This window comes from Octodon degus, unplaced genomic scaffold, assembly GCF_000260255.1.
Source record: "Octodon degus isolate 3935 unplaced genomic scaffold, OctDeg1.0 scaffold00012, whole genome shotgun sequence".
In the NCBI taxonomy this organism is placed as follows: domain Eukaryota; kingdom Metazoa; phylum Chordata; class Mammalia; order Rodentia; family Octodontidae; genus Octodon; species Octodon degus.
The window spans coordinates 2,970,307-2,981,347 of record NW_004524588.1 but is presented as its reverse complement, the minus strand read 5'-3'; positions in this window follow the sequence as shown (position 1 = coordinate 2,981,347).

Below are 11,041 nucleotides of genomic sequence, written 5' to 3'. Positions count from 1 at the left end.
TATAATAGAAGTAGTTTTAAAGTGTCCTCAGCAGCCTAAGAGCAGCCTCCCCCCACAGAATAGAAGTCAGAATGGTAGATATGGGACATGTGGACCCAGGCTTCCAATTGAGGAAGGAAAGATGTCCCACCCTTGTGCCCAAAGCCCTTTCCCTGGATTCTTTTACCTCAGAAGTCAAAGGGCAAACAATTGCAGCTTGAGAGACATCAAAGATTATCTGACTCAATTTTAATAAGTCATGATTTTTTGCAGATGAGGAAATAGTAAAGAGTAGCTCAGGGTGGTGGAGAGAGTGTGTGTGGGCTTCGGAGCCAGGTAGAACTGGATGGCATTCTCAGCACTACTACTTTTTAACTATGTGATCATGGAAGAGTCTGCTAACATCTCAAAGGTTATCTAAATGTGTTGTGAAAATCAGCGAGAAAACGTACCTAAACATGCTGTCAGGCATAGTAGAGGCTCAACCCCAACTGGACAGTGCATGCCTGTAATCCTAGCACTTGGAGAGGCTAAGGCAAGAAGATCATAATTTTGAGCCCAGCCTGGGCAATTTAACAACATAGGTAGAACCCTGTCTTAGCATTTAAAGAAAACAAACCTTTTTAAGGGGCTGGAGATGTAGCTCAGTGGAAAGATCCTGGGATCAATCCCCAATACAAGAAAAAGAAAGAAAGAAAAGAAATAGAAAGGAAAGGAAAGGAAAGAGAAAAACAAAGCTCAATACTTGTTGGCTATCTTTTCTTTCTCATGTGTGTCTTTCCAAAGTCATAAAACAATTTAGCAATAGCCTGTGCTTTTTTTTTTCCAAACTAAATTTTCCTTCAATCACATACTAAGGTTGACTTCCTATGCTCTAAAAAGTTAGGACCAACTAAAAATCTGAGATATAAATTACCTTCACTGGAGATTTGGACCAATTATTATTATAAGCACATTCATATATTGTGACATAGAACTTACCAGATTGAGATATCGAATTTTAGAGGGAAACCCTAAGGCACTGGGATTTTGCCCTTTGAACTCTTATTAAAAATAGCATTCATGGCCTTTTACCCTTTATTTTCTTGAAAAAAAAGTCTCGTCTCTGATATTTTTACATGCTTTGTCTTGCAACCTGATATTTTTCACCTGCCTTCTTAGGACATACTCTGCTGCTCATTAATCATCAATCGGGACTAAAATGAAAACACTGCTCTTAAGGTTCTGTTAAAGAAATAAGAAGTGTAATTGGCAAACGATCACACTGGATTTGTGGAGAGGTTTAGTGTCAGAAGTTTATGCCATTATTTACAGTAATGAGAGAGAACTCATTCAGAGAGTCTCTCGAAACAAAAACGGATACAGAGGCTCTCTCCAATCTTGCCCCAGCGATGCTGGCTGCCATTCTGGGTTTCATTCATCATGGGCAACAAGGTTCCCAAGGAGACTGAGACCCAGGGAGAGCTGAGGACCACAGTCCTGTGAGTAAAACAAACAGCAGTTAGTAGAGAATGATTCTTATATTTAGCACTGTAAAGGGTGATAAAGAAATAGAAACTTCATTATTGGCTTCAAGAAAAGACAAGATTAACATCAAAGGTTAGTATTCATATCACATCTTATGTTGTGAGGGTTTCACTGAAAGGATCTGTATAATCCTTCCATTAATGCTATGATGTAAGAAATCTGCATTATTCCATTTATAAATAAGAAAACTAAAACTTAGCAACTTGTTTTTGTTTCTGTTTTTCCTAAGATCAGGCAATAGTAAATGGAAGAAAGCTAGACTTGGTGGTACATCCTTGTAGTGCCAACTAATTGAAAGTCAAGAAAGGAGGACTGTTTGAATCCACAAGTTGGAGAACAGCCTGGGGAACATAGCAAGATCACATTTCTCTCTCTCTCTCTCTCTCTCTCTCTCTCTCTCTCTCTCTCTCTCTCTCTCTCATCTCTTAAAAAAAGAGTTCAAATTTAAACAGATTTATCTGGTTCCCAAATCTAAATGCTTCACTACTTTGATATCTATTCTGCCTGTAGAATCTTCAGCCAGCCAAGCAACACTCACTAGTTCAGGTAGAGTCTGCAACCTAGAATCTGAGCAGTGTCATGGTTTATGCCTGTTATGCCAGGACTTGGAGGTTGAGGCAGGAAGACTGCAGATACAGTTTGAGGCCAGCCTGTGCTGTATAGTAAGTATAAGGCAAGCCTGAACAATGTAGTGAGACCTATTTCAAAAAGGGAAAAGAAAGAGAAAGAGGAGGGGGAAGGAGGAGGAGAAGAAGTGACAACTGGGAGAATACCATACACATAATACTTTGCAGTTGTATCCACTCTTTAAGTGCCTGCTTCTCATGGATATAGTCTTCCTAAAATGCATCCATCCTGAAACATGTAAGCCAGTGAGGCTTACTGCTGAACATTTTTATTTGTCCACCATAAACATAAATATGACATGTCTAAAATGTGACTCAATTGTACCTTTCACACCTCTTTCCTCACTTTTCTATTTTCTTTCAAGAAGTTTGCTATTCTAAAACACAGTCCACCTAGACTTAACAGCTACAAAAACAGTAACAGCAAATGTTTACTAAAAGTGCATTCCAATTATTGTGCTAAACATTTTAGATGTCACCCATTTAATTCTCCCAACAACCCTATGAGAAAGGTATCATTACTAGCCCTATTTCCTACATGAGGAAATTGAAGCTTATGCAAATTGCCACAGGTGTCACCTTAGCCTCACCTTGCATTACTCATCTCTTTGCCCTCCATAGCTCATAACTCAAGAAGTCCTCTCAGTTTTCCTTCTGTTGTTACTTCTTGGGTTTGTTGCTTCTGTCCATGTCCACTGCCACTGCACCAGTCTTGCTTCCTTTCGACTTATGCCTGAATTGCTGCCATAGCTTAATATGGTCTCCCTTGTTTCATAATCTCCTTTCTCAGATCTTTCCAATATGCTTTGGAGAGAGTAAGCTGCTCCAACTCCTGCTTTTATACCACCAGGCCACTCCAAATTCAAACCCTTAACCTGAAGAAGACATATCCAAATGTCCTCAGAGGTCATCTTGGTATAGCAATTATAATAATATTTTTTAGAGAAATTAAAATAATAAAAGGACAAGAAAAAATGTTACAATGATATGTTGAAATTATAGAACATAAATATAATAAAGATAAGTAATCATTATGCCCCATAAATATGTAGCTTAAACTTCATTTTGTTCCAGAGCTCTTACTAATCATCTGACAATTTCAAGTAAGCAATCCAATTTTTAGAGGTAAATGTTCATGTAAAAAGGAAAACTGCATAAATGTGCTCAGTGTTTTTCATGTATTTATAAACCTTCTTAATATTAAGTTAATAAATGTATAAGGTAAGGAAAAAATCAAAACACTACTAAGGAAAATAGCAACTGTATGTGATGATACAAACCGTGAGCCAAAATAAATCTTTTAAGTGATTGTATTATGCGTCAGTGACAAGAAAGTACCTAAGACAAATTTTGGTGCCAAAAGTGGGATCATTGCTGTGATGCTCTCTGATCATAGGGATCAGAAGCCTTTGGAACTGGCTTGTGAGTGAAGTTTGGAAAGGTTTCTTGTCAGAGCTCAGGAGACCAGAGTGCTCATAAAAAGACAGGTGGAAAAGACCAAGCTCAGAAGATATCATTTGGAAACAAGGATTGCATTAGCACTTGTACTCTGGATCATGTATGTTATGCTCTGGCAAAAAAAGAAAAGAAAGGAAAGGAAAAAAAAAAAAAGAACAGAACAGAACAGAATAAGTCCACCTTTTGCTCCTGTCCAGAGATTCTGCAGGAGACTGATATTAAAGGCAGTGGACAAATTAATTTGGTGGTGAAAACATCAAAGCCGTCTAATGTTGAAGCAGTGAGATGGGTACTGTTGGGATCTTTTAGCTAACTGTACCTTGAAAATGAAGAGCAAACATCACAGTTGAATGATTTTTAAACTTTTGATCTTGGCCAGAAAGAAAGCTCTAACAAAGTTGGGTCCTGTGCAAATGAAGGAGAGAAGAGTTTGGCTGCTATAGTGATTACTAGTAAAGAGAAGCTTGGTACACTTTGGATCTGGACAACACAAATGATGCCTTGAGGGGATGGGAGAAATCTGAAAGTTCCTACCCTTCACATGGTGTATTGGTGGAAAAATGAAAGATTTTCTGTTGAGAAGACTGTCCCAGGGCACCATGTTCCAGAATGGCACCACCTAGGCAGTGGGATGTTAGTCTTCATGACTCATTCATTCTGCTCAGCCATTTAGGCACTGAGAGGGCTCTGCAAGGTGCAACCACCAGCAAGAGGCAAAAGGGCTTGGCTATTGCTCAAGCTGGTGTCAGACTTTGGTGTCATCCTCATGGTGTTGGTTTTATACACATGCAAAATGTAAGCATTGTGGTGTCAGAGATGCTTCCTCCCAGATTTCAGAAGAAGGCCTAGGCGGCCCGGCCGTGTGCCCCTGAGAGGGCAGTGTGTGAAGCAGTGAGAGTGAAGCCAAAGATGCCATAGAGAACCCAGGAAATTGGAGAAGTCAGGAACATGGTCTGAGGAAAGTGGTAAGGAGTGAGCAAAATCGGCCCAAGAGAGAGGCCATGAGGGTTACAACCACTAGTAATACCACAGGGCTGGGGCTGCCCGAGTGGTTTGGAGTACATGTCTTTCTGCAGAGTGCTCAGGACGCTGGACATGGAACTATGGGATTCAATGTTTTCCCTGGTGGATTTCAGTCTTGCTTTGGTTCCATTCCTATCACCCTGTTTTTCTCTTTTGGACTGGGAATGTTTACCCTGTGCCTTTGTATCTTTCAGTGTTTAACTTTCTTTTTTTATTTTTTATTTCTTTACTTTGGTATTTTTTTAGGGAAGGGTTTACAGGGTGTTCAGGGTCTCACTACTAGATCAGACTTGTAGTGATCTGCCTGTTTACAGCCTCCCAAGAGCTGGAATTACAGACACACACCACCATGCCCAGCCTTCTTTTTTTATTTTTATTCATTTATTTTTTCTTATTTATTTGTTTATTTATTTGGTGGAACCAGGGATTCACCTCAGGCCCTTGTGCTTGCCAGGGAAGCGCTTATTCCACTGAGCCATCTCCCTAGCCCCTCTTTTTTTTATTTTTATGAGGGGGGCGGTCACAGAAAAGTTTTCCTTAAATCTCAGAGACTTTAGTCCTGGACTTTTAAGCTGAGACAGGACTTTGGTAAGTCTTAGAGATGGACTAAATGCATTTTGCATAAAGAGATGCACGTGAGTCTTGGGGACTAGGGGTGGATTGTTATGGTTTATATCATGATGTCCCCTCAAAGCTTCACACACTTCAGTGAGGCTTGGGGATATGATTGGATCATGGGCCCATGATATTCATAAATGGATTAACCCACTCACAAATGATGAGTTTGTAATTAAATGTGATGTTAGGCGTGTGCAACTAAATGTAAAAGCTAAGTGTAATGTGATATTAGTTTATAGCTACATGTGATGATATCTAAATCTGACTGGAAGAGGTGCGTCACTAGGGGCTTTGTCTGGAAGGATTTATCTCCCTCCCTCCTCCCTAGAACTCTGTCCCTGCTTCCTGCACCCTGCCATGAGCTATTTCTCCTCTGCCATGCCAGCCTGCCTTAGAGCCAGCCAAGTATGCATGGAAACCTCTACAAACTGGGAGCCCAAAACTAAACCTTTCCTCTTTTAAGTTGTGGGTGTTGGGTATTATTTCCTAGTGACAAGAAAGTAAATATATACATATTTATATATAATATCCATAAATGCATTTGTATATATGTATTACACTGTACACCTTGAATATATATATATTCTATTTTCAATTATACCTCAATAAGGCTGGGGGTAAAAAGAGAAAAAATACCCATTAAATGATATATTGTAACAATAAAAAAAAATTGAGCCCAGGGCTTTTGCCCTGACCTATATCCCCAACCCTTAGTCCTCTTGCCTCAGGGTTCCAGAGTGCTGGGATTATAGGCATGTACCAGTACATCCAGCTATCTTCTCTCCTTTACACTTCTTACAGACTTTCTGCAATGAACATGCATGGCTTTATAATAGAAAAAACAAGGATAATGAAGCATGGTTTTTAAGAACTAAAAATTTCCATCATTCCCTGCTACTTATAACATCTAAACTCTTAGGCCAGGCCTGATGTAATCTGGCCCCAAACTGTTTTCCAAGCTTATTTTATACTATTAAATTGAAATGTTCTGCTTCACTTAAACTATTTTAAATACATTTTCCCTGCTGTGTCTCTGACTGGGCTTCTTTTCTCTTCTTGGAATCTCCATTCTTTTTAAATATCCAACACAATCTGTCATTCAAGATCTAAGCCAGTTCTACATACAGCCTTTTTCAAGAGGAAAAGAGTCAGTATGTGGTATGATTTTGTACGCCAGACATTATGCTCCGTGCCTTACTTGGCCACACAAGCTTCATAACCACAGGAGGTTGGTTTTCACTACGTTCATACTGCAGATATGGAAACTGACTTTCTCTCCAGTGACATAGTGTGTGACAGAGCTGGAATCCACTGCGGGCTGATTCTGGCTCCAGTTGTTTTCCCTTTTTATTTTTTTCCAATGCCTGAGATTGAACCCATGGCCTTCACAAGTGAGCTACAACCCCAGTTCTTTTTACTATTTTTAAATTTTAAGATAAGGTCTTGCTAAACTTTCCAAACAAGATTTCAACTGCAGTCTTTTTCCCTCAGCCTTTCAAAGTGCTGGGATTACAGCAATGTGCCACCACACCATGCCTGGCTTTTTTCCAACTTTTGTTGTGTATATCTGACTGACAAGTCTGACCAACCATCACAGAGGTGCATTCTAAGGTAGTGGCACTGCATTGATGTTACTCTAAACTACTAATAATTTGTATTTTTATCTTCTTAAGATGGTATTCTTATGGGAAACTTTAAGCCCTAACTTGTTATTCATTAGCTGTGCTGTCTTTGAGCAAATTCAACTCTTCTCAGACTCAACAAGAAAGAAAATAATATTCTCAAGAATAGTTAATGAATTAAAAACTAAGTGTATATTTTTACAAAAGAACATTTCGTTGTGTATATTTGATTTGACATGGTGCTATTATTTTATTTTCAAATTCCATTTAATTTCTAGGTTTTTTTTTCTTTAAATTTATTTATTTATGTGTGTGTGTGTGTGTGTGTGTGTGTGTGTGTGTCCAGCTCAGCCCACCAGGAGGCAGGGCTGGCTGGCATGTGGTGCTTGGGGATTGAACCGCGGTCCCTTTGCTTTGCTAAGTTTGTTCTAAATAGGTGCTTTAGACCACTGAGCCATCTCACCAGCCCCTAATTTCTAGGTTTTGAAAATAGTAGTGTATCATTGGGAGCAGCAGCACATGCCTGCAATCCCAGCACTGACGAAGGTTGAGACAGGAGGGTTGCAAATGAGTCTAGCCTCGCCCAATTAGCAAGAGCCTGTCTCATTAGAGATCCTTCCTTCCTTCCTTCCTTCCTTCCTTCCTTCCTTCCTTCCTTCCTTCCTTCCTTCTTTTTTTGTGGTGCTGGTGATTGAACTCAGGACCTTGCACTTGCCAGGCAGGCACTTATTCTACTGAGCCATCTCCCTAGACCTATTAGAGATATTTCTGAAGCTTAATGATCCAATCTAGAGAAACAGAATTTGATTCTTTTTTGGTGAAGATATAAAAAGTTGACTTACACAAACTTTAAAAAGCATTTGAAATTAAAATGGCACTTTGCTATTTGGTCAGAATATCCTGTCTTACTGTTTAACGCTGTATAAGCAATCTAGTTACTGGTTAAAGATCGTTCATAAAGGTAAATGTTTACAGTTATAAACCTAACTGCTGTTCATTGGATGTTGTCACTGTTAGTCAGGAAAGCCACTGAGAATTTTAAAACTGAACACATTGAAACTTATGTTTACTAAGAAATGAGGAGAAATTTTAACGTCTGAGCTTCAAAAACAGACACTAATTAAAAAAATATTTTTACATCATAAAAAGAATATCAGAATTATCCAATTACTTTCCTTTAGGGTGAGATGAAAGAAGCAAAATGCACTTAGTGACTCGCATTTTTTGGTTGTTGTATCATTCTTTTTCCCATTTTCTAATTTTTCTATTTCTGCCTAGACTTTCTACTGAAGATGTGATAAGACCTTTATTTACCAAAGTGAATTAAATTTAATTTTATGCTGAAATTTATGCCTGTGGTGTAAAAAAAGACTTGGAAAAATTAGAGGGATGATACTATATTAAGACAGGATTTGCCATTTACTTTTATATTCTTGTGAATCAACAATCAAGAAAGAGTATGAGCTATTGCTAAGAAATCCTTTTTAGTCTTTTATTTATTTTACTCTTTTCCCTACCACCACCATCATTTTTTTTTTCTGGTTATAAAAGTACTTTCCATACTTTTAAAAGATAAATATAAATAATGTTAGAAATGATAATTCTTTTGCTGCTAATATTTTATTCTAGTTATTGAAAGTGTTGTCAAAATACCCTAGACAAAAGCCCCAATATTATTTTATACATAATACTGAAAATGAAGTTTGGGTTGTAGATTGCTAAAGACATCTGTAACTCTCCTTAGATTGCAACTGAGAAATCCTCCTTTCTTTATACTTACTTGCTCTCAATTGCTTGATTAAAAGAAAATAAACAGAACTTTAGACAGGTTATCAGGTCATTAAGATCTTTATAGGGTTTAAGTGTTCTACCTCTGTCTCTAACTAGGTATTATCCTGTTTTTCTCCTCTGAAAAAATGCTCAAGTTTCTTGCTAGACTAGTTCATATTTCATTGTTTTCATTCTCTTCCTTTTCATTCCGTTTTTCAGATCACTGAAATCTTTTCAGGGCAAGATTGTCTTGAGTGAAACCGCCCTCTCTGTGGGGTTACTTTATTGCTAAATCAATGAAAGACATTTTAGTCCTTATCTTATGCTGGCTTCCCCAGGCGTTAACCTGCTGGAGATGCCTCTGGACACCCCTGGCTTTCTGTGACAAGCATCTCCATTGCTATCCTTTGTCTCCAGTTTCTCTTTTTCAGCCTCTACATGAGCTTCCGTAAACCTCACTGTTGCTTTGACTCTCAACCTTTTTCTTTCTTTACCCTGTGATCTCATCCCTGGCCATGACTGCTATTAAATAACGGCTAATGAGTCCCAAATCCGCATCTACTGCCGGGACACTGCCTCTGACCTTCAGAGCCCTAAATCCAACAGCCTACTTGTTCCTCGTAAGCTTCCCTGGCCCCTTGAGCTCATCATGCTTCAAATTTTTTTGTCTCTCCTCTCAGCTGGTAAGCAGCAGAACCATTCACCCTTGTGTTCAACTTAGAAACTTAGAAGTTATCCTTAACATGCTTTTCCTCTTAATAGGACATGTAGTCCTTTTGGTTCTTTTTAGTCTCCTGAATGGTCCTCTCTCCATTTCCATTTAGTTCTCTAACTTGTACAGTTGTTTATTTTGCTTTGTATCTGCTCTGCCAAACGAATTCTGAGGCTTGAAACTAGTCTTATGCCTGTGAAGCATGTACCCTACAAATCTTGCGTAGCAAAATGCATATTTGATGTTGGTGTTTTTCCTGCTTAAACTTTTCAGCTTTCCTCCATTGCTACCTTGGAGATAAGCCCAAATCCTTTGAGATAGCCTGTGAAATGCCATGACCTTGATTCTCTGTGATGTGTACGTGGTACCTGCTATTCTGATGCCAGTTCTTCCATTTTCTATGCCACTTGGAACAAGTTGGCTATAAATCTGAGGTAATAGTATGGTTTCAAACATTATGGTAATTTTCAATAAATTTCAAATAAATGAGGTAACTTTTATAAATGTCAGGTAAGTCTTAAAGTGGAATTTCTGTGTATGCATTTTTAAAGTCTTTTTGAAATCATATTGCCAAATTGCCCTCCAGAATAGTTATACCAATTTATAGTCTCATCAGTGGTGTTGAGAAAGACTGTTTCTCCACACTCTTGACTCAATCCTAAGATTACCCATTTTTAAAATCACTGCCAGATCAGTAAGTGGAAAATCATCTAGTTTTTGCAACTTATGTCTGTTTATAAATCTACTACCACAAGATCAGATATATTCTGATAACACAGTGATACTGCTATTTGCTCCTCTTGGCTGTCCACTGTTTTCTTTCCTCCTCTGCTCTCCTTTCCTCTCCAGCCTTCTTTCTCCCCGTCCCTAAACCTCTCCTCTCCTCTTCTTCCCTCCCCTCCCCTCCCCTCCCCCCCTCTCTGTCTCTCTCTCTGTCTCTCTCTGTCTCTCTCTCTCTGTCTCTCTCTCTCTGTCTCTCTCTCTGTCTCTCTCTCTGTCTCTCTCTCTCTCTCATGCTGGGGATCAAGCCCAGGGTGTCAAGCATACTAGTCCAGTGCTCATAGCCCAGCCTGGGTGACTTTATAACTCTAGGAGGCTTTGTATCAAAAAACAAAAAAAAAAGGGCTTGGCATGTAGCTCAGTGAGAAGGCCCTGGTTGAATCCCAGTACTGCCCTCCGCCAAAGAAACCTTTTAAACTCAAAATGTACACCCTTTAGATGAGGCGCATAGAACACTGTACTAAGAACTGGGAGTACTGTTTCTTTTTCCAGTTCCTAACAAGCTGTACAATCTTGGATAAGCCACTTAACCTTTCACTTTCTTACATGTAAAGTGAGAGGGTTGGTACCTGATAATGTTTTTCTTCTAGTTCTCATATCATACAAGTAAAAAACTTTTCTAAGTAATTCTATCAGTGGCAAATTTAAATATTTCCTTCTACTCTGTACGTATTGACCTCCTCAAACATAGTATCATCTCTTTCAGAGAAAACTTGCTTCTTTCCAGAACTGTGATTGCTCTTGTCAGTGCCATGAACCCTAAGGCAACAGTAGCAACTACTATGCGAGAAGCATAGCCAAGACCTCAATATGAAGTAAGTCATACTTGGGGTGTGTGTGTGTGTGTGTGTGTGTGTGTGAGAGAGAGAGAGAGAGAGAGAGAGAGAGAGAGAGAGAGAGAGAGAGAGACAGACAGACAGACAGAC